This window comes from Macaca fascicularis, chromosome 12, assembly GCF_037993035.2.
Source record: "Macaca fascicularis isolate 582-1 chromosome 12, T2T-MFA8v1.1".
Taxonomy (NCBI): Eukaryota; Metazoa; Chordata; class Mammalia; order Primates; family Cercopithecidae; genus Macaca; species Macaca fascicularis.
The window spans coordinates 55,141,955-55,164,649 of record NC_088386.1 but is presented as its reverse complement, the minus strand read 5'-3'; the positions used below and the strand labels follow the sequence as shown (position 1 = coordinate 55,164,649).

The 22,695-nt window shown below is 39.9% G+C and overlaps 2 protein-coding genes across 65 annotated transcripts in view; one reads left to right on the top strand and one right to left on the bottom strand.

Annotated features, from left to right (window-relative positions):
- MARCHF7 (membrane associated ring-CH-type finger 7) overlaps positions 1-5,959 on the bottom strand; it is a 55,113-nt gene extending 49,154 nt beyond the window's left edge. For 8 of the 21 annotated variants that reach the window (XR_006691248.3, XR_006691249.3, XR_010580218.2 and 5 more), the window contains exon 1: positions 5,804-5,959. The gene's annotated coding sequence lies outside the window, so the exon portion shown is untranslated. Of the gene's footprint in view, positions 1-2,833; positions 2,935-3,865; positions 3,908-5,803 lie in introns of all 21 variants that reach the window. The other 13 variants (XR_012421153.1, XM_065526507.2, XM_065526502.2 and 10 more) reach the window with 5 other exon arrangements.
- Positions 5,960-6,027: 68 nt separating this feature from the next.
- BAZ2B (bromodomain adjacent to zinc finger domain 2B) overlaps positions 6,028-22,695 on the top strand; it is a 412,036-nt gene continuing 395,368 nt past the window's right edge. For all 44 annotated transcript variants that reach the window (XR_012421150.1, XR_012421149.1, XM_074009246.1 and 41 more), the window contains exons 1-2: positions 6,028-6,151; positions 7,559-7,736. The gene's annotated coding sequence lies outside the window, so the exon portion shown is untranslated. The remainder of the gene's footprint in view (positions 6,152-7,558; positions 7,737-22,695) is intronic.

Below are 22,695 nucleotides of genomic sequence, written 5' to 3'. Positions count from 1 at the left end.
CCAGCCTAACAAAAATGCCTCAGCCCTATTAACACATGCTACCTCCCACACCTAAAAGTCTTTTCCTGTATGTTAATGTATTAATAAATATGTATTTAATATATTAATAAAATTCGTATCACATTTTTTTCCAAAATAGAAAACTGAGGCTAGGCTAGGCAGGAAGTAAGTTAATCTTTGTCTAATTTTGCACATCAGCCAATTTCTATTTGTAGAAATATGCTAGTTGAGTGGAAGCTTTAAAGTCTGCCCCTCACTTGGTATGCTTGGGTATGACTCTAGGTATAAACAAATGCTTAATCTCCTCACCTATAAAATGGTGAAAATGATAGTATCAACTTCACAGGTATATTGTGAAGTTTGCTGGCACACAGAATGTGTTCAGCAAATACTAGCTGTTATTAACCAATACCATCAGTGTGAAGGTTTTCATATAAACAGCTCAGTAGAAATTTTGTTGGCTTTTTCATTATTTGAAATTTGTCTTTAACACATAGTAAAACATCTTTCAAAGTCATTCAGATTTACGTACAGGATATTCACTGCAGGGTAAAGAAACCTATACAGGATTACTTATATTAAGTGTATGCATTAAACAATTGGAAAGAAATAGCCATTTTTATCATTTTACTGTTATCTCAGGTGATGGCATTATTGATGTGTTTTTTTCTTCTTTATACTTAGTTTTAAAAAAATTTCTTTAACGTACTTTGTTAATTGAGGGCAACAATTATTTGCCAGAGGAAAAGGCATTTTTTAAATAACTTGTATTACATAAGTTCTAAGAAGAAGAATTCCCATTCTAACTTGCTGGTTTACAGCCTTAGTAGCTACATACCACAAAGTAGTAAATACTAATACTCTTCTAGTAAAGACTAAGTAAAAGATAAAGTTAAAATACCTCACAAAACGAAGTTCAGATTACCTGAGGATGACTTAAAGTTTTTATCACGAAAAATTTTAAACATACACAAATAATGATCTTCCATGTACCAATCAAGTCTTCAACTATTATCCATATTCAACCTCTCTAACCTATTTTACCAACCACTCTATTATTTTAAAGCAATCCCAAGCATGACATTTTTGAGGCTATCTATTCTTATAGTGGTCTAAAGAACCTATGGTAAATTACAAAATATGGCTACAAATTTCCCCCATCCTAGTATTAGCCCCCTTTGTAATGCAATGTTGCTGCTCTGCCTAGGATGAGGCAGTCTTACTTCCCCACCCCAGTCTTGCGTGACTAAGAGAATGGATTGTGACATTGTAAGATTTGCAAGGTTGTAAGAGGTCTTACAAGCTTCCCTTAGAATGCTGTCCCAAGACTCCTGTGTCATAAATGATCACACAGAGCAAGGCCTATATGTCCACCAACACTAGCTGCCAAATATGAGTGATGCCATCTTGGACCTCCCAGCCTGGGAAATCCTCCAGCTGAATGCTGGTACATGAGGAGCAAACCCCGGCGAAATCGGTAGAACTGCCCAACAGGCACCTAGAACTGTAAAAACCAGTTGTTTCAATCCACTAGGTTTTGAGGTGGTTTGTTATGCAGCCATAGAGCAAAGCTTCATAACTTATCCTTATTTTCTACTGTTACCATACTATTATCTTATGCTGGCAGTCTCTGTAAACTCTGATTTTAACTGAGTCTAACTGGGGAATTATCTTAAATATCCAAGGAAGATTACAAGTATTGAATTACTAAAAGTACACCACTACTATAGGATAAACTCATGGCATATAGGCCAGAGTAACCACACAAAATACCAATGTAATCTTTCTTTCTTTTTTTTTTTTTTTGGAGACAGGGTCTCACTCTGCTGCCCAGGCCAGAGTGCAGTGGTGCAATCACTGCAGCCTCGACCTCCTGGGTTCAAGTGATCCTCCCACCTCAGCCTCCTGAGTAGCCTGGACTATAGGCACGCACCACCATACCCAGCTAGTTTTTGTATTGTTTTTTCCTAGAGACAGGGTTTCTCCATGTTGCCCAGGCTGGTCTTGAACTCTTGAGCTCAAACAATCTGCCTGTCTCGGCCTCCCAAAGTGCTGGGGTTACAGGAGTGAGCTACCATGCCTAGCCCCAATGTAATATTTCAAGAGTCTCGCAGAAATACAAACACACAGTTACAATTTCATTATTTACGTATACTTTGCATATCCTTTTCTTAAACAAAAAAAAAATTTGCTTCTGAGGAATTTTTTTTTTTCTTAGTGGGAAATCATAGTAAACATGGAGACTTGGAAGCTAAGGGTGGGTCAATGAGGGAATCACTTTGAAAGTATACAACATTTTGGGCCTTAAAATGAAAAAGTGTCTCTTAATTTTTAGCTGACAAATATTTAAAACACAAAAATATGGTATGCCCAAATCTTAAAAAATCAGAAAAAACTTTAACATCCCATGAGAAAATATGACTATGATGTTAAGTCTACACTACACCACTTTAAAAGACAAACTGTTCTCCTTGAAGTGAATTTAATCTGCAAGCATCAAGTTTCGATCTTCATTCAATGAGTGGAAACCATTTTAGGGTTCTTTCTACAAAGTGTGAAACATCACACTAATGTACAATGATCATAATGGAAAGATAACTACTTTTAAGGTTCAAAACTTGCCTTCTTTTTAAGCTGTTGACAAAAATGGGTGTAGAGCAGCAAGCAGGTGATTTTAAAACTAGGTGTTCGACTTACCTAGTCTAACCAGTAGAGTCAGAGAAATATATTTGAGGGCAGGAAAAACCAGCTCTGACCATGTAAGTTCACGTCAGGGCAGAAAAGTTGAAAATTAAGATTAATGAAAATTAAACCCTGGCATGCTGTTACTCACACTCAGGCCTGTAATCACAGCACTTTGGGAGGCTGAGGTGGGAGGATTCCTTGAGCTAAGGAGTTGGAGACCAGCCTGGGAAACATGGTGAAATCCTGTCTCTATAAAAAAATATAAAAATTAGTCAGACATGGTGGCGTGACAAGCTACCTAGGAAACTGAGGTGGGAGAACTGCTTGAGTCTGGGAGACTGGGGCTGCAGCAGCCTGAGAAACAGAGTGAGACCCTGCCACAAAAAAAAAAGAAAAAAAATGTATTAACCCCCCTAACCTAAACTCTCAAATTATAATTTCATCCTCCCCAATCTCAGACTTTTTGGCTTATCCTATTATTAGGAAATATTGTATATTAAGATAAATTTTTTGACAGCAATTGAATTCTGCTTTGGTGAATTCGAGAAATCTTAGTATGAACTTAAAATCTAATTCCTTTTAAATTGTAATCATTCTAATACGATCAGTTGATTCACTTATTTAACAGTTAAAAGCTTCGTTAATTTAATTTGTTGTTTAAAAGTGAAGTCTAATGCAACACCGCGCATTTCATTCATGCATGTCCCACTGTTCTTTATTACTGGCACTTAATTATCTGTGGTAACAGAAAGATGTATCAGCAAAGATCATCTAAAAAATATTTTTATTTTGTTAAGGAACACAATAGCTCTCCATTCCACAACATAGAGCACTAACTTTATTTTTATTTTTTTAGACAGGGTCTCACTCTATGGCACAGGCTGGAGTGCAGTGGAGCTATATCATACTTCACTGCAGTCTCTCCAACCCGTGAGCTCAAATGATGGTCCTGCCTCAGCAGCCCAAGTAGCTAGTAGTAGCAGTGTGCACCACTACACTCGCACCATCATGCCCATAGAGATGGGGTCTTTGTGGCCTGGCTGGTCTCGAACTCCTGGCTTTAAGCGATCCTCCCACCTTGGCCTCCCAAAGTGATGGGATTACAGGAGTGAGCCACCACACCCAGACACTAATTTCCTAGTACAGTACAGAAAGTCTTTTATGTCAGGCTCTGACTTACCATTCAATGTATGTTTCAGCTACAGGAACAAATCATGAATTCCTAAAACAAACCATAATATCATGACTTTGCACAGTTTCTTTATCAAAGTCCTAGTGATCCTTCACATCTTAGTTCAAGCAATAAATAAATCCTGTAAAATTTCCAAGAGTAAGCACCCCTCCCCTATGCTCCCACAGAATTACTGTACAGTCATACTAAGATAATAATAGTTGTTTATACATTAGTCTGATGACTAAACAGTGAGTTGTGGAGGGCAGATGCCACATCAAGCTCATTCTTGTAATGTGAAGCTCTCCATAATTTGTAATTTGACTACAACAAATTACAAATTATCCAAAAATGTTTAAAGATATTTGACAGATTTTGCATTACAAAATTATTTTCCAACAATAAAATGTCCAAATGTAGACAATTCTTGAACATAAAGCAGATAAAGAGTTGTGTAAGGTGGGTATGGAGCGGACTAAAAATTGGCTACATGAGAGTCATGGATGACTTCTGGGTCCAGTTTGTTACCTGACACCTTCATGTAGAACATAATCTGGGCATTCTCGTGCTTTATCTGGGAAAATAAGCCCTCTTCCAAAGTGGCAAAAAAAAAGAAATCATTTGTACTTGAATAAGCAGGAATTGTTATTCAAGACATCTGACCCAGCATGAAACTGGAAAAAAACCAAGATTAGTATTATGTCCCCCCAGTGACTGCTTCACACACCACCTCAGCAAATTTACTCTCTAGAAATGAACTGCCATGTTTCTGAGACAATCTCATGAACATAAACAACTACGGCAAAAATGAAAACTCAAACCCAGGTCTTCTGAGTCTGGTGCTACTGCCTCATGCACCAGTCCTGTCTCCCGAAATGCTGTAGAGCTGTTAAATAAAAATATTATACTGACCTCATTTCTCAAACAAACTTTTTGCTACCTCAAGAAAAAGATCTAGTTACACTACATGTGTTCTTTCTTAATAACTGTACACTACTGGATTTTTAAATCCAAAATTCGTATTTAACCCTACATCTTGGATCTGGACAGAAACGTGGAGATTTAAAATAATATATAACCAGAAAAACATCTAATCAATCGTATAAAATAGGGGAAAAAACCTCGCCAAATTCAACTTTGACACATTTAACTTATAGTACCAAACAACATTAGTCGTGACGAATTTATTACCCAGATAGAGACTTTCCCAATATATTTACTTTGGTACTTGGGAAAAAGTATTAAGTGCAGCATTTTGGGGTGAGTGGGTGGACACATTCATCTTCAATACGCAGTTTCACCAAAATGAGGGAATTTCCTACTCCCAGTGCCTTCCATATTTTTACTTCTTAGGCCAACAGGTCCATTTTTAATACAATTACCTACTTCGAGTTGCAGAACCCACAATTCACCACAACACAAAAATAACTCTCAGGGCGTCACGATATTCAAAAACTGACGTTACCAATAAGACAATCTTGGCCGAATCTAAGGCGCTGCCGAAGTCACTTCGACTCGAGGCCGGGCTGGCCGAGCCGGAGCCCTGCCCACCTTTGCCCCACGCTCACCGGCGAGCTCACGCGCGACGCCCTCGGCCCGCAGGGCTCCGAGGACCCCCCCCCCTGCCCCGCGGCCCAAGAGGAGGCCGCCCCGCGCCAAAAGAGGGCTCAGGCCTCTTCCCCTCACCCACCACACGTTCCTGAGGAAGACACACTATCTGTCCCCTCCACCCGCCACAAACTCCACCACCCGACAAAAGGCCCCTGGCAGAGGAGGCCTGTGCCGTGACCCGCTTTGCACCAGTGGCCCCGGACCAAGCTCCTCCACCTCATCCTGAGAGGAAGCGGCCTCCGCGTCCCCAGGCCTCTTCGTTTCCTCCCCTCCCCCACTCGCGGCCTGGTCCCGAACTAGCTCCCGGGACGAAGAACGAGCTCCGCAGATCATTACCCCGGCTCCTGAGCCGGCACTGACCAGTGCGCGTCCTGCTCGCAGCGACCAGCACCGCCGCCTTCCTCCTTGGAGTTCTAGGCCTGTGACTGAGGAAAAGCACTCCGCAGCGAAGCACAATGGCGCCCGCCCCTCTCCCAGATCCGGCGCAGAACCAGCCGCCACCGTTAAGTGCCCCTCCCTGCTCCTCCTCCCCCCACTTCGCGGACTTCCTAGCTTCTCGCGAGAGTGGCGGAGCTGCGGGGACCGAGAGCTGCGGGAGGGCTGGAGGTACCCCACCGCGGGGTGGTGCTCTGACTGCGGGAACCGTTGAAGAGCTGCCCCCGGGGAGTCAGCGAGGCGCCACTGGTAAGCGGCAGCGGCTGGCTGGCTGGCGTACCGGCAGCTGGGCTGGCGAGTGTGCGGGCGTCGGGCGCTGGAGGCCCGGCCCTGGGTGGCTGTCCCCGCCCGGCTAGCGTCTCAGAGCCAGCCCCTTCCCTCCCGGGCGCCGGGTCCCCGCCCACAGGCCAACCTGCAGGGCCCCGTGCTCGAAATAACGCCCAGCTCGTTGGCTTTTTTTTTCTTTTTCTGGCGCTTGGTAAGTGGCGCAGTGAATGTTGAATTGAATCAAGCACTGCCTTTTCCGTCCTACCCCTCCCCGCTTGCTTCCCTGCCCTCCCTGTGTGATCGGACTGCAAGCTCTTTCCCTTAAGAGTTGGAGCCTGTTTGTCCAACCTTGTGATAATTTCCTTGTGGTAAGTAAATCTTGGTGATGGTGATCATGTCTTTTTAAATCGTGATAGTAACCTTTAATAGCGTAGCCATCGATTTTGCAGTAAACAAATTCACCTATTTAGAAAGAGGGAGGAAAATTGTGAGGTGAATGGTCAGGTGAATATTAGATGAAACTTTCAAAGAACTGTAAATGTGGCAAACTAAGATGTGAATGAGTACTAATAAAAGGAAATAGTTTAAGGAAAATCTACATCTAAATATGTGGAAATATTTAGATGATATGTTGATTTGGAATAATGAATCAGAAATTCTTTAATGGAAAAGATCAGTTATTGAAACTTGGAAGAATACTGAAAGGCACTTGATTTTTTTTAATGACCTATTTTGTTAGGGTATTAAAAGCTATCCTTTGGATCCAAATAATTCCAATAAGTGAAACACAGTCTTTCTATGTATTTGTCATTACATCAGAAGGGAATGGAGTATCAATCACTATCCCTATTTTACTGTACTGGGGACAAACGACTGTACATGTTTCACTATGATAAATTCTAAAATACTATAAATTTTAAAGATTTAAAGTTTAGTATTTTAAGTTAGCATGTAAGTGCCAATCTAACTTTTAGGATATGAAATGAAAATAAGCATCTGGTATGGGGTAAAGTGAACAGAGATTACTTTTGAGGAAATTAATTTGCCCTTTAAAGAAAAATAATTTTTTTCCAGCCTGTTTGAGTGCCCCTGCATTATTGTGGTTATAGATACACGGATGTATACACCCTGAAGAACCAGACTATATGGGTTCAAATTCCAGCCCTGCCTCTTACTACCTTTGTTATCTCAAGCAATTCCTTAATCTTGCTAAACCTAGGTTTCCTGTAAAACGGGATTAGTAGCAGTACCCATGCCCTATAGGGTTGTTTAGATGAGATAATGCATCAGTTCCTGAAACACAGTAAGCATTCCATAATTGTAAGCTATTACATTCCATGTCTAAACCACCAATAATGTTTTCTCTTTCTGTGACTTAATATTACATAGGTCCCTTAGACATCTTCTCAAGATTATGCTAAGAGAAATGACTGCTCCCTCTTCCTGAGCTATGGCAGTCAAACCTGGCAGTGGTAACTACTCTACAGAACTCCCAAACCTGGCAAGGATGGTGCAGATTGTGGCAGATTATGGCTTTGTCTCCACCCAGCACTGATGATATTATGAAGTGAGTATGACACCAGTTTCCTAGGTTAAACAGAACTTCTGATTTTTTATTGGTGCTAGTGAATAAAGACCACTGATGAATATGTTTTTATTATTTAAGAATGGTTATTGTGTTTCTTTTTAATGTACTCTCTCTGATTTTAGTATTCAGGTAATTATCGTGAGTGATAAATAATTACTGAGATTTTGCTACGGTAAAGACATTTTGCGGCCGGTTATGATGGCTCATGCCTGTAATACCAGCACTTTGGGAGGCCAAGGTGGGTGGATCATGAGGTCAGGAGATGGAGACCATCCTGGCTAACATGGTGAAACCTTGTCTCTACTAAAAATACAAAAAATTAGCTGGGTGTGGTGGCAGGCGCCTGTAGTCCCCGCTACTTGGGAGACTGAGGCAGGAGAATCGCTTGAACCCAGGAGGCGGAAGTTGCAGTGAGCCGAGATCACACCCCTGCACTCCAGCCTGAGTGACAGAGTGAAACTCCATTGCAAAAAAAAAAAAAAGACATTTTGCTAGGAATTATGGATGTGAATAGGTAAAACATGGTCATGGAAAATGACCATAGTTTCTTAACTAAAAATCATTACAAAGTGATTTGACAGGCAAGTGTTTGAAGTCAGAACTGTTCCAGACAATCTAGACACCATGTTTGCCTTTTATCCACAGAGTTCTCCCACTTGACCTTTCCTTGCTAAACTTTTTATCCTTTATGAGTGACTCTGATGTACCTTTCTGTATCTAAATATCTTTGTTCACCACTTGCCCTCACCACTCATCTTAGTTTTCATTTTTGAACTTGGCTTCTTCTCTAAGTTAGCATCTTATTGACTATTACTAATTTTTCCCCTTTTATTTTATAAACTTGTCTGTCATTTACCCATGGTCATTCAGCCCTTTACTCTTAGGTTTTGAGTATTTCTTCCACCTGATAGCTTAGAATGCTCGTTCAGATACTGAATTTCAAAGTTCTTGTGTTCCCCTCCTTTATTCATCCCACAACCTAAACTTCTAAAAAGCTTCCCTTTGGTAAGGGCAGTTGTAGAGATATCCTTTACTTTGCATAAATAGTGATACATTGAAAAGATGTGGTTACATTTGCTTTTTGCAAATCATATAATTTTTTATTGATACATAGTATTTTTATATATTTATGGGGTACATGGGATATTTTGTTACATACATAGAATGTGTAATGATCAAGTCAAGGTATTTAGGATAACCATCATCTAGAGCATTTATGACTTCTATGTTGGTAGTATTTCAAGTCTTCCCTTCTAGCTATTTTGAAATAATACAATATGATGTTGTTAACCATAGTCACTCTACTATCAAACATTAGAACTTACTCCTTTTATCCAACTTTATGTTTGTACCCATTAACCATCTTCTTTTTGTCCCCACCCCCCACCACACACATACCCTTCGCAGCCTCTGGTAACTATCGTTCTACTGTCTACCTGCATGAGAACAACTTGTTCAGGTGATCTGCCTGCCTTGGCCTCCCAGTGTGCTGATTACAGGCGTGAGCCACCGTGCCTGGCCGAGGATCCCTGCTTCTTTTTTTTTTTTATTTTTTTATCCAGCCCAAAATGTCATGAGGACTTCTACTTCTAAGGGATATATTACTTAAAGGTCCACTGTTTTAAGTCTTTGATGTAAGGAATTCCTTTCATAACAAAAATAATAAACTCTTGATTTAGTGCCTTTATGCATTTTTATTTTCCCCACATCAAGTTTTATTTAAAGTTGCCACATTTAGTACATGAACATCCAAAACATTCTGTTGGTTGACTTCTGCCGGATTAGCATTAAAAACTTTCAATTCTCCAAGCCAATATTTAAAAGAATATAGAGGCCAGATGTAGTAGCTCAAGCCTATAATCCCAGGACTTTGAGAGGCTGAGTCAGGAGGATGCTTGAGACCAGCCTGGGCAACAAAGCAAGGCCCCATCGCTACAAAAAATTTTAAAAATTAGCCTTGTGTGCATTGGTGCATGCCTGTAATCCCAGCTACTTGGGAGGCTGAGGCAGGAGGATTGCTTGAACCCAGGAGGTTGAGGCTTGCAGTGAGCGGTGATCATGTCACTGTATTCAGGCTTGGGTGACAGACTCTGTCTCTAAATAAATAAATAAATAAAAGGATATTAAAACACATAAAGAGAGTACTATCTTGAAACCCTCTCTGAGAAACCTCTCTTACATCTAAGCTTACAGTCTAGATCTCACTGCTTCTAGAAAGATCATTCCTGCTTTTAGTTGCTCTAGAATATCTGGCCTCACCATGAATAATCCCCAATTTGTGGAACACTTGGAATTCAAACCTTGCACACTGTCTGAAATATATAGAATGCTTAAGAAAAGCAGATACATTTTATCCATGTTTTTAAGTACATGAGGCCTCATTCCATTTCCCAGGCTGGAGTGCATGGTGGTACCATCATAGTTCACTGCAGCCTCAAACTTCTAGGCTAAAGCTGTCCTCCTGCCTCAGCCTCCTGAGTGGCTGTGACTACAGGTTGCCACCACTGTGTGGGGCTAGTTGTTTTTAAATTTTTTGCTGCCCAGGCTGGTCCTGAACTCCAAGCGTCAAGTGATCCTCCCTCCCCAGCCTCCCAAAGTGCTGGAATTACAGGCATCAGTACCACATCCAGTTAACAGCTATATTTTATTTTATTTATTTATTTATTTTGGAGACAGTCTCACTCTTGTCTCCCAGGCTGGAATGCAGTGGCTCAATCTCGGCTCACTGCAACCTCTGCCTCCCAGGTTCAAGCAGTTCTCCTGCCTCAGCCTCCCGAGTAACTCAGATTACAGGCGCCTGCCATCATGCCAGGCTAATTTTTCTATTTTTAGTAGAGATGGGGTTTCACCATGTTGGCCAGACTGGTCTCAAACTCCTGACCTAAGGTGATCCTCCCAAAGTGCTTGGCCTCCCAAAGTGCTGGGATTACAGGCGTGAGCCACCGCACCCGGCCAACAGCTATACTTTATTATTATTTTTAATAGAGATGAGGTCTCAGTATGTTGAACTCCTGGTCTTGAACTCCTGGTCTCTCATGATCCTCCTGCCTTGGCCTCCCAAAGTGCTGTGATTATAGGTGTGATCCACCATGCCCAGACTTATTTTTTTATTATTGATAAAACTAGGAGTTGGAAAACTGTGGTACACGGGCCAAATGTAGCCCACTACCTGTTATTTTAAATACTTTTATTGGAACACAGGCACGCCCGTTAGATTATGTATTGTCTGTTGTTGCGTATTATATATTAGGGTTCTCCAGAGAAACAGAACCATAGTATACAATACATTATCTGTCTGTGAAGATATTTATTTTAAGGAATTAGCTCACGTAATTGTGGAGGCTGACAAGTTTGAAATTTGTAGGGCAGGTTCACAGGCTGGAAACTAAGACCAGAGTTGATGCTGCATTCTTAAGGCAGGATTTCTTTTCTAGGAAACTTCCGTTTTTGCTCTTAAGGCTGATTGGACGAGGCCCATCAACATTATCAAGAGTAATTTCTTTAAAGTCTACAGATTATAGCTATTAACCACTTCTACAAAATACCTCCACAGCAGCCCAGATTAATGCTACTTAAGTAACTGGGTACTCTAGCTTTGCCAAGCTGTTATATAAAATTAACCATCACAGTTTAACTGCTTTCACCCTACAATGACAACAGTTTAGTAGTTGTGACAGAGATGGTATGACTTAGAAATCCTAAAATATTTAGTACAGAAAGTTTGCTGACCTCTGGAGTAAACCATAAAACCAAATTGAACTAACCTCTGTTCCTGTAATAGAGTTCAGCCAAATGTGCACGTGCGTGTGCGCTCGCACACACACACACAGAAAGACACACACGAACTTCAGAATTATAATAATCAAGGACCATGCTTGGCCTCCATGACCACTTCAGATTACATTTTTTTGAGATTGGAAGCAGAAGGGGATACTGATATAAATTCCTTGAGCATTCCTTCTGCCAAGTTAGGCAGCATTAAATTTTTTTTTCATGTCCACATATGTGTACAATTTTATAAAAAGCTATGTATGTGATTGTATCATACCTACTATTTTAGTATAGTCCTTCTCTTCCGTTTTTCACCTTTTCCTTGCCTTTTTCTTTTCCTTTTTAATTTGGCTCTTCTGCCTCTGTCTACCACTGCACAAACATCCTTTGCAGCTCATGTTGACCAACTACTGTGTATCTTCCCACCTTATTTTCTGCATGGTCACACAATCATAAAAGAGTGTGTGTGTGTGTGTCTTATATATGTTTACAGAAATACTGGTATTGATGGAGTTTTTTTTGCCGTTTAATTTATAAAATGAAATCAAATTTAAGCATGCATCTTCATCTAACTTTTTTCATTCTATAGTACCTTTTCTCTGAATCCCTATTGATATTTAGTTGTTTAGCCTTTGCTTTTGATTTGTAATAGATATTATCACTATACTGCTTTCACAGTGTTTTTTTCATTTCTATTGATTTTACATGTATTTTTTGCCATGGATAGGTTTATATGGAAAAATGTGTCAATGATTTATTTAATAAGTTCTAGGTTTCCAATTTGGCTTAAAAAATCTTACTTATCCCTTGATATTATCATGCAGTATCCTACATTTTCCAGATTGTGCTTAATTATTCTCAATTGATCTCTTACATCTTAAAAAATATCATTTTTGTATATGGAATAAGGTAATAGGATCTAATTTTATTTTATTCTCAATAGATAGCCAGGTGTGCCAGTAGCATTCCTAAATAATCCATTCTTTTCTCTGTAATTAGAAAGACCACCTTTGTCATATATTGAATTTTTATATTTATGCTGAATATATTTCTGGGTTTTCTATTCTGAAAACTAAACTGTTCAGAACTATAAATGTTAAACTACTCAGAAAACGAAATACTGTTGACCTATCTTTTGAATCTTTCTCATTTATTAATACTGTTCTGTTTTTCTGTCACCTACTTGTTCATTTATAAGAAGTGGTAACTAGGCTGGACGTGGTAGCTCACACCTATAATCCCAGCACTTTGGGAGGCTAAGGTGAGCAGACCACTTGAGTCTGGAGTTTAAGACCAGCCTGGGCCACACAGTGAGACCCCATCTCTACAAAAAAATACAAAAATTAGCCAGACTTGAGGCGCACACCTGTAGTCAAAGCTACTTAGGGGGCTTAGGCGGGAGAATTGCTTGAGCCGAGGAGGCAAAGGTTTCTGTGAGCTGAGATTGTGCCACTGCACCCCAGCCTGGCATCCTGGGCGACAGAGCAAGACCTTGTCTCCAAAAAAAACAACAAAACAAAAAAGGCCGGATGAGACTGGGAGCAATGGCTCACGCCTGTAATCCTAGCACTTTGGGAGGCCGAGGCGGGTGGATCACGAGGACAGGAGATCGAGACCATCCTGGCTGACATGGTGAAACCCCATCTCTATTAAAAATACAAAAAATTAACTGGGTGTGGTGGCAGGCGCCTGTAGTCCCAGCTACTTGGGAGGCTGAGGCAGGAGAATGGCAAGAACCCAGGAGGCGGAGCATGCAGTGAACCGAGAGTGCACCACTACACTCCAGCCTGGGCGATGGAGCAAGATCCGTCTCAAAAAATAAATAAATAAATAAAAAAGTAAAGGCCGGACACGGTGGCTCACGCCTGTAATCCCAGCACTTGGGGAAGCTGAGGTGGGTGGATCACCTGAATTCAGGAGTTTGAGACCAGCCTGGCCAACATAGTGAAACCCATCTCTACTAAAAATCCAAAATTAGCTGGGCATGGTGGTGCACACCTGTGATCTCAGCTACTCGGGAGGCCGAGGCAGGAGAATCACTTGAACCTGGGAGGTGGAGATTGCAGTGAGCCGAGATCGTGCCTTTGCACTCCAGCCTGGGCAACAAGAGCGAAACTCCATCTCAAAAATAAAGAAAAAAAAGAGAGAGCAAGTGAGAGAGGGAGGGAGGAAGGGAGGGAGGAAGGGAGGGAGGGAGGAAGGAAGGAAATGGTAACTGTGTCCTCCAGAATCACCCAATACACCTAACTGATTTTGCATTATACAGTGCATGTTATACTACCAGCATGCCTAGGAATGATGTTAACTTATTTTTCCCACTATTCCTGTTTCACTTTCTTAGCAGTTGGATAAAGCCATTGAGTACATATACTCCAGTTATTTAGAAACACCTCATCTGTACTTTTGCATATTATAATAATAATTTAAAAACTATATACATACAGCATATGTACCACTTAACTAGTTTCTCAAATAACCCTATTTTTTATCCCAGAGTCCATTCTAAGTTTCTCACCATGGAGCTTCAATGCTCTTGACAGCAAGCATGCCATTTATACCAAGGACAGTATAGAAGAAATCCTGCATATTTTTTTATTACATCATCATAAAATGGTATGGGAATGGTAACACACTTAAAATATTTATCTTATATTTATGTTTGTAGGTCTTAACTTTAGCATGGCACATAAGCATGTTGGTGGTAATGGTTGATTGTTATCTTTGAAGCTGAGACCTCTGCACTTTTCAAATTTTTCTTTTTTTTTTTTTGAGACAGGGTCTTGTTCTGTTGCCCAGGCTGGAGTACAGTGGTACGATCACTACTCACTCTAGCCTGGACCTCCTGGGCACAAGAGATCCTATCACCTCAGCCTTCCAAGTAGCTGGGACTACTGACTGACTTTTGTATTTTCTTTAGTGACAGGGTTTCGCTGTGTTGCCAAGGCTGGTCTTGACCTCCAGGGAGGTCAAGCAATCTGCTCACCTCAGCCTTCCAAAGTGCTGGGATTACAGGCGCAAGCCACCACACCTGGCCCAAAATTGAATTTTAATTCTGTTTTTAGAGGCTGTGTAACTCAGCGCTTTTTTTGTTTGTTTGCATAGGATTAATTTTGCCTACATTTGTGGGAAAGCTTTTTCTTTTGCAGGGGCGGGAGGCGGATGTGATTATTTCATTGTTTTAAAGTCCATTTATTAAGGTATTTTTTAAACTTATGTTTATCACAAATAGTTACTTAAATGGAAAGTTTTGGCTGGGCGCAGCCGCTCACACCTATAATCCCAGCACTTTGGGAGGCTGAGGCGGACAGATTACTTGAGGTCAGGAGTTCAAGACCAACCTGGCCAACATGGTGAAATCCTATCTCTACTAAAACAAAATACAAAAATTAGATGGGTATGGTGGCAGAAGCCTATAATCCAAGCTACTTGGAAATCTGAGGCAGGGAGAATTGCTTGAACGCAGGAGGCAGAGGTTGTAGTAAGTAGAGATTGCGCCACTGCACTCCAGCCTGGGCTACAGAGCAAGACTCCATCTCAAAAAAAAAAACCCGCCAGCCTGGGCTACAGAGCGAGACTCCATCTCAAAAAAAGAAAGTTTTTTTTTTTTTTGAGATGGAGTCTCGCTCTGTAGCCCAGGCTGGAGTGCAGTGGCGCAATCTCGGCTCACTGCAAGCTCCGCCTCCCGGGTTCATGCCATTCTCCTGCCTCAGCCTCCCTCTCGAGTAGCTGGGACTACAGGCGCCTGCCACCACACCTAGCTAATTGTTTGTGTTTTTAGTAGAGACGAGATTTCACTGTGTTAGCCAGGATGGTCTCGATCTCCTGACCTCGTGATATGCCCGCCTCGACCTCCCAAAGTTCTGGGATTACAGGTGTGAGCCACCGCACACGGCCAAAAGAAAGAAAGTTTTAAACATGTTTTTGCATATTGGGGTCCTAAGATAGGAATGAAAATGTGAAAAACCATTTTAATGAATATATGATTTCCTTGTAAGCCCTGGAACAGTCTTGTAAGCATAATGATATGACTGTTTTGCATTAGGCTTCACTTTCTTGTGTTAATAACCAAATACTTTCCGGATCCATCTATTTCGTTATTACCGATAATAATACAAATTAAAGAACTATTAAAATAAAAATTTTTTTGTAAAGTTTTATGTCAAGACTTTAATGGGATGTATTAATAAGTCATTAATTAAATGGTAGCATTAAAAATTAATTGGGCAGATGAAAATCTGTCTTTTCAAAGTCTGGGTAAAGAGTTTTTAAGTTAAATTTTAATAATTCTTGATAATATCCAGAAATGAAAATAGCTAGTGTTTACTCTTGTCTGTGCTTAGAAGAAAGCTACATAGACATGATTAGCATTAATTCTGATTGAAAGAAAAATGTATGGAAAGAACTAAAAATATGATAACACTTTGCTTTTTAATCAGCCAAAATGGGAGGAAAACAACTCTTACACATTGAATAGAAGCTTTTACATCTTGCTTAGAAGTTTTTGGATTTTGCTAGCAGAACCAACTGTAGAATTTAAACTTTGTCAGAACAAAATTAGCACAGATACGTAGTGAAAAAAATCTACAAAAATTAAGGTAGATGTGGATATAAAATATAAAATGGCCAGGCACAGTGGCTCATGTCTGTAATTCAAGCACTTTGGGAGGCTGAGGCAGGCAATCACCTGAGGTCAGGAGTTCAAGACCAGCCTGGCCAACATGGTGAAACTCTTTCTCTACTAAAAATACAAAAATTAGCTGGGCATGGTGGTGTGTGCCTGTAGTCCTTCCTACTCAGGAGGTTAAGGCAGGAGAATTACTGGAACTTGGGAGGTGGAGGTTGCAGTGAGCCAAGATCATGCCACTGCACTCCATCCTAGGCGACAGAGCAAGACTCTGTTTCAAAAAATATATACATATAAAATACATAATGTATTATAAAATATATTGTTATAAAAATATACAATATAAAACATTAAAATATATTATAAAATGTATATTATGTATTATACATAAATAGACTAAAATATGAAATCAAATTTCAAAACTACAAATACGACTATTAAAAAATACATCATACATTTTTAATTAGTTGTAACAGAACATTTCCCTCTTCCCTGAATTTTTTAAAGTTTGAATTTAGCATCCATCAATCCATAGAGATGAGTAAGTTTCCTCTATTTAAAAAAAAGAAATGATATAGATCCTCAATGCTTAAGAATGAGACTATATACTCCTATTAAAAATCAAGAAATACATTAGAGTAGCCTTCATTATTATTTACAGAAATTAATGAGAAGAAGAAAAATAAAAAAAAGAACAGATTCTGTTTGTGTCTATAACACTTTGTTTTAAAATTCTTGCTTGAAATCATATGTATAAATTGTATTTTACAATAAATGTGTCTTTTTAGTGACATTGACGTTTCATTTATAGAATATATTAAAACTTTTTTTATTGCCATTGATTAGAAATAAATTTTATTCTGTAGTTTTTATGGGAGACCAAGCATTCTTCTATTTAGTACAGTAAAATTAAGTTTTGTAATATTTTTCTTTAATGAAAAATGTATTTGCCAATTAAATTTGCTCTAATGTTAAGCATGATTAAATCACATATTTAATCTATGTAACAACTAGGAATTTAATATAAATTTTACTTGAACATCTTTCTCTCATAAAAACGAGATATCACTTTATGAAATTGAGAAATTATTTGTCTTGCCCATTAGTGTAAAAAGATTCTGCTAAATGGAACTTAAGTTAGATAGAATTTATCTGCGTGTTCCACATCCTTGGATTCAACCAGCCACCTATCAATAAATATTCAAGGAAAAAAACAAGAAGAAACGACAATATAGGGCAGGACATGGTGGCTCATGCCTGTAATCCCAACACTTTGGGTGGGCGGATCACGAGGTCAGGAGTTCGAGACCAGTCTGGCCAATATGGTGAAACCCCCTCTCTACAAAAAAATATGAAAGTCAGCCGGGCATGGTGGCGTATGCCTGTAGTCCCAGCTACTCGAGAGGCTGAGGCAGAGGAATCACTGGAACCCTGGAGGCGGAGGTTGCAGTGAGCTCAGATCACGCCACTGCACTCCTGCCTGGGCGATCGGGGCAAAACTGTATCTGAAAAACAAACAAAAAACAGTAATAAAAAATACAAATTAAGCAACAGTATAACAACTTTTACGTAGCATTCACATTGTATTAGATATTATAAGTAATCTAGAGATGATTTAAAGTATACAGGAGGATTACGTAGGTTATATGCAAATAGTACACCATTTTATATAGGGGACTTGAGCATTCATAGATTTTGATATCCACTGGAGGTTGTGGAACTACTTCCCCCCTATAATAAGGAACAACTGAAATTGTTTTGTAAATTCTAAGTCTGCTATTAGTGAAGTTCTGTGGTCTGAATGTCCTCTAATTTAAGAATTAGACTATCTAATTCTTAAATAGTATTATAATACTACCAATGTGATAGTTAAGAGCTGGAGCACTTGTGAGGTGATTGAGTCATAAGGGCAGAGCCTTCATGGATGGGATTGGGGCCCTTGAAGAAGGGCTTGAGGGGAGTGGGTTCACTGTCTTTTCTGTCATGTTAGGAGACAACATTCCTCCTCTCTAGAGGAAGCAGCAATAAAATGCTGTCTTGAAAGCAAGAGTAGGCCGGGCGCGGTGGCTCAAGCCTGTAATCCCAGCACTTTGGGAGGCCGAGACGGGCGGATCACGAGGTCAGGAGATCGAGACCATCCTGGCTAATATGGTGAAACCCCGTCTCTACTAAAAATACAAAAAACTAGCCGGGCGAGGTGGTGGGCGCCTGTAGTCCCAGCTACTCGGGAGGCTGAGGCAGGAGAATGGCGTAAACCCGGGAGGCGGAGCTTGCAGTGAGCTGAGATCCGGCCACTGCACTCCAGCCTGGGCAACAAAGCGAGACTCCATCTCAAAAAAAAAAAAAAAAAAAAAAAGAAAGCAAGAGTAGCTCTCACCAGATACCAGTCCAACTGGCACCTTGATGTTGGACTTCCCAGACTCCAGAACGTTGCAGATAAGCAGCATAGATAAAATTCTAGGAGTTGTGAGTTGATAAAATTCATTGTAATTAAGAGTGAATAAAATATATTGTAGGTTTTGTGGATGTGGCTTTACAACTGGGCCCAGAAAAGGATGGGATTCAGATGGGTAGAAAGAAGTAAGAAGCAACATTAGGAGTGACTGGGCCGGGCGCGGTGGCTCAAGCCTGTAATCCCAGCACTTTGGGAGGCCGAGACGGGTGGATCACAAGGTCAGGAGATCGAGACCATCCTGGCTAACCCGGTGAAACCCCGTCTCTACTAAAAAATACAAAAAACTAGCCGGGCGAGGTGGCGGGCGCCTGTAGTCCCAGCTACTTGGGAGACTGAGGCAGGAGAATGGCGTGAACCCGGGAGGCGGAGCTTGCAGTGAGCTGAGATCCGGCCACTGCACTCCAGCCTGGGTGACAGAGCGAGACCCCGTCTCAAAAAAAAAAAAAAAAAAAAAAAAAAAACATTAGGAGTGACTGATTAATCAAAGTGCTGAGGCAAAATATTAAACAGCATTTTTCCACTGATTTATTGTAAGCTCTGTGAAGAATAAACTTTGAAAATTCATTTTGTTTCTAACCCCAGCTCTTTTTTTTTTCCTCTAAGAGACAGGGTCTTGCTCTGTCACCTAGGCTGAAGTCCAGTGGTGTGATCATAGTTCACTGCAACCTCAAACTCCTGGACTCGAGTGATCCTCCTAACTCAGCTTCCCAAGTACCTAGGACTACAGGCGTGCACCACCACACTCAGCTCATTTTTTAGAAAAAGATGGGTCTCACTGTGTTGCCCAGGCTTGTCTCAAACTCCTGGCCTAAAGCAGTCCTCTCATCTTGGCCTCCCCAAGTGTTGGGATTATAAGTTTGAGCCACTGTGCCTGACCCTGGAGCTTTTAAATAAGTGTTGATGTGCTTGGACCAACCTAAATATTGATTTTCTATACAATCCAAAAACTTCCAAGGAAAGTATATCACAATTTTACAAGGGAGGTTGAGACTGTCCTCAGTTGTATGTTCTCAGCCCCACTGAGGATACTGGGTATGTCTGCTACTACCCTATATTCCTTGCTCTGTTACCACATGCTACTTCTGATATCCAGGATTACCAGAAGACAGTTCTTGCAAGCTATAGGCACTCAATAAATGTTGAAGTAATGAGCAGACACGTTGCTGTAGTTTTTTGTGTTTTAAATTGCTTAAAGAAGTGAAGTAGTAATTATCTGGTAGTAATATGTTTTGGACAGATAGAGTAAATATTGTTTTGTTGTTAAAAAAATTTTCAGTTCAAGTTACTATTCAATTATGTAAGAAATATTTATAACTATTAGAAATTTAAAAATTATTATTGCTTTGGTTAAAATTATAAAATGAATAGTCAGATTTTTAACTCCTAAGAAGCATTGAGAAAAAAGCTTTGATTTAGGGGATTATTAAAAGCAGCTCACTATTTTATAAAAATATGATGAAAAGGGCTAAACATTCCTAATACATGAAGTAGCAGTACATATTAAAATATTTTTGTATTGAGAAAAACTAGGCAGTTTGCAATACTATATAATATATAGTACTTACTAGAAAGGGCTAAACATTCTCTTCTTTTTTTTTTTTTTTTTGTGGGAAGGTGGGGGACAGGGTCTCTCTCTGTTGCCCAGGCTAGTGTGCAATGGTGCAGTCACAGCTCACTGCAGCCTCAAACTCCTGGGCTCAAGTCATCTGAGTAACTGGGACCATAGGTGCATGCTACCATGCCCAGCTAATTTTTTTTTTTTTTTGTAGAGATGGGGTCTTGCTATATTGCCCCAACTGGTCTCAAACTCATGGACTCAAGCAGTCCTCCCCCCCTCAGCATCCCAAAGTGTTAGGATTACAGGCATGAGCCACTATGCTTGGCCTAGTAAAATATTTTTATACTAAGTAGAGAGAGATTTGTGGAAAACTCTTAAACTTATAAGGTACTGCAACGAAACTTCTAGCATTGGTGATTAGCATGCTAATATGTACTGGGCAAATTTATAATTGTTAGTAATTTGCAATGGAGTCTTTTCATTCTGATACTCAAAGTATTTTACAAACACTAAACCTTTCAAAATCTCTCTAATAATAGGTATTGTTAAATTAATTACATATTTCATATGAAAAAACAAAAGCTGAGGGAGGCAAAGTTACTTACCTAAGATCACATAGTATTTAACTGATGGAACCTGAGTAGTTCCAAATTTCCATTACTCAACTTTAACCCCCATATAAAATAAAATCAGTGTAATGCTAAGAAATGCTATTGTACCTCCAAGAATAAACTTGACAATAAAAATATTGTCATGACAGTTTAAAGAGATGTCTTTATTAAAATGAGTATTCCAAGGTAAAATCCTCTAAGTATAAACATATGTAAGATATTTATATTTAAGAAGTTAGTGATTTCATTCAATATTTGTTTTTAATATCATGATCATTAAGTTACATAGATTCTCTTCTGGTAAGCAAAGTGCAAAAAAAGCCAAAATTGCTATAGACCGTGATTCAAATACTCTTTTCATATAGCCAGGGTGATAAACTACTTATTTATTGAATTTGACTGTTTAAATATAAAAATGATTGTCCTAGTGGAGAGAGCCCCTAAACAAAAGCAAGTAGCTCGTTTTGCATAAAAGACTTTTACATTATTTTGTATTTTAGTGAACAGTGTTTTTTTCTGTTGTAATTTCTGATATCACATGATTTATGAATTGTTTGTTATGGTAGGAGTATAGTATCTTTTGGAAGAATTTATCTTAGTATATATTAATCAATGAGTCAATTAAGATTAGCCAATTTCAATATTATCCTTAAGCAGTATTACCATTGCAATACTAGAATAGACATATCCCAGACCATTAAAAACCTGATAATTCTTTATCCAGAAAAAACAAGCAGACAAAATATTTACAAAACTATTAAAAGATTGACTGGGGAACTAAAGTAATGGCAAATGCGTTACTCGGAAAATCCTCACACATCCTCCGAAAAACTATAAAGATGAACACATGAAACTACACATAACCAGGCTGGACACAGTGACTCACACCTGTAATCCAAGCACTTTGGGAGGCCGAGATGAGTGGATCACCTGAGGTCAGGAGTTCAAGACCAGCCTGACCAATATGGTGAAATCCTGTCTCTACAAAAATACAACAATTAGCCAAGCGTGGTAGCATGCACCTGTAGTCACAGCTACTTGGGAGACTGAGGCAGGAGAATCACTTGAACCTGGGAGGCAGAGGTTGCAGTGAGCCGAGATGGCGCCACCGCACTCCAGCCTGGGTGACAGAGCAAGACTCCGTCTCAAAAAAAAAAAAAACTACATATAACCATATGTTAATATTAGAAGGCAGAGAATGTTCCAACTTCAAATTATGTGTAAGTAGAAAAATACATACTAAATCCTAGCCAGCCATTATTCATGCCTTTGTGCAAGCTGTGGTGGAAAGTAAGGGTGATCTGGGAAAAACTGCAGAGGAGAAGAAAGAAGCTAGTGACAGGCTTAAGATATTCATCTAAAGACATTTCCAGAAGAATTTCCTCCTAAGAAATACTGATAGATCAGAGGAGACTACAGGGAAGGGACTTACAAGTATATATGGGCTCAAAAAGGTAGTTTTGGAAAGGCACTCATTAGGGGAGAAGAGGGTAAAAAAGGAAGGGTTAAACTGAAAACTAAACAGTCAAGAAAAATAGAAGGGGCCGGGCGCGGTGGCTCAAGCCTGTAATCCCAGCACTTTGGGAGGCCGAGACGGGTGGATCACGAGGTCAGGAGATCGAGACCATCCTGGCTAACACGGTGAAACCCCGTCTCTACTAAAAAATACAAAAAAAAAAAAAAAAAAAACTAGCCGGGCGATGTGGCGGGCACCTGTAGTCCCAGCTACTCGGGAGGCTGAGGCAGGAGAATGGCGTAAACCCGGGAGGCAGAGTTTGCAGTGAGCTGAGATCCGGCCACTGCACTCCAGCCTGGGCGACAGAGCGAGACTCTGTCTCAAAAAAAAAAAAAAAAAAAAAGAAAGAAAGAAAAAGAAAAATAGAAGGGGAAAATTTAGGATCCTGCAAGACAGAAAAATA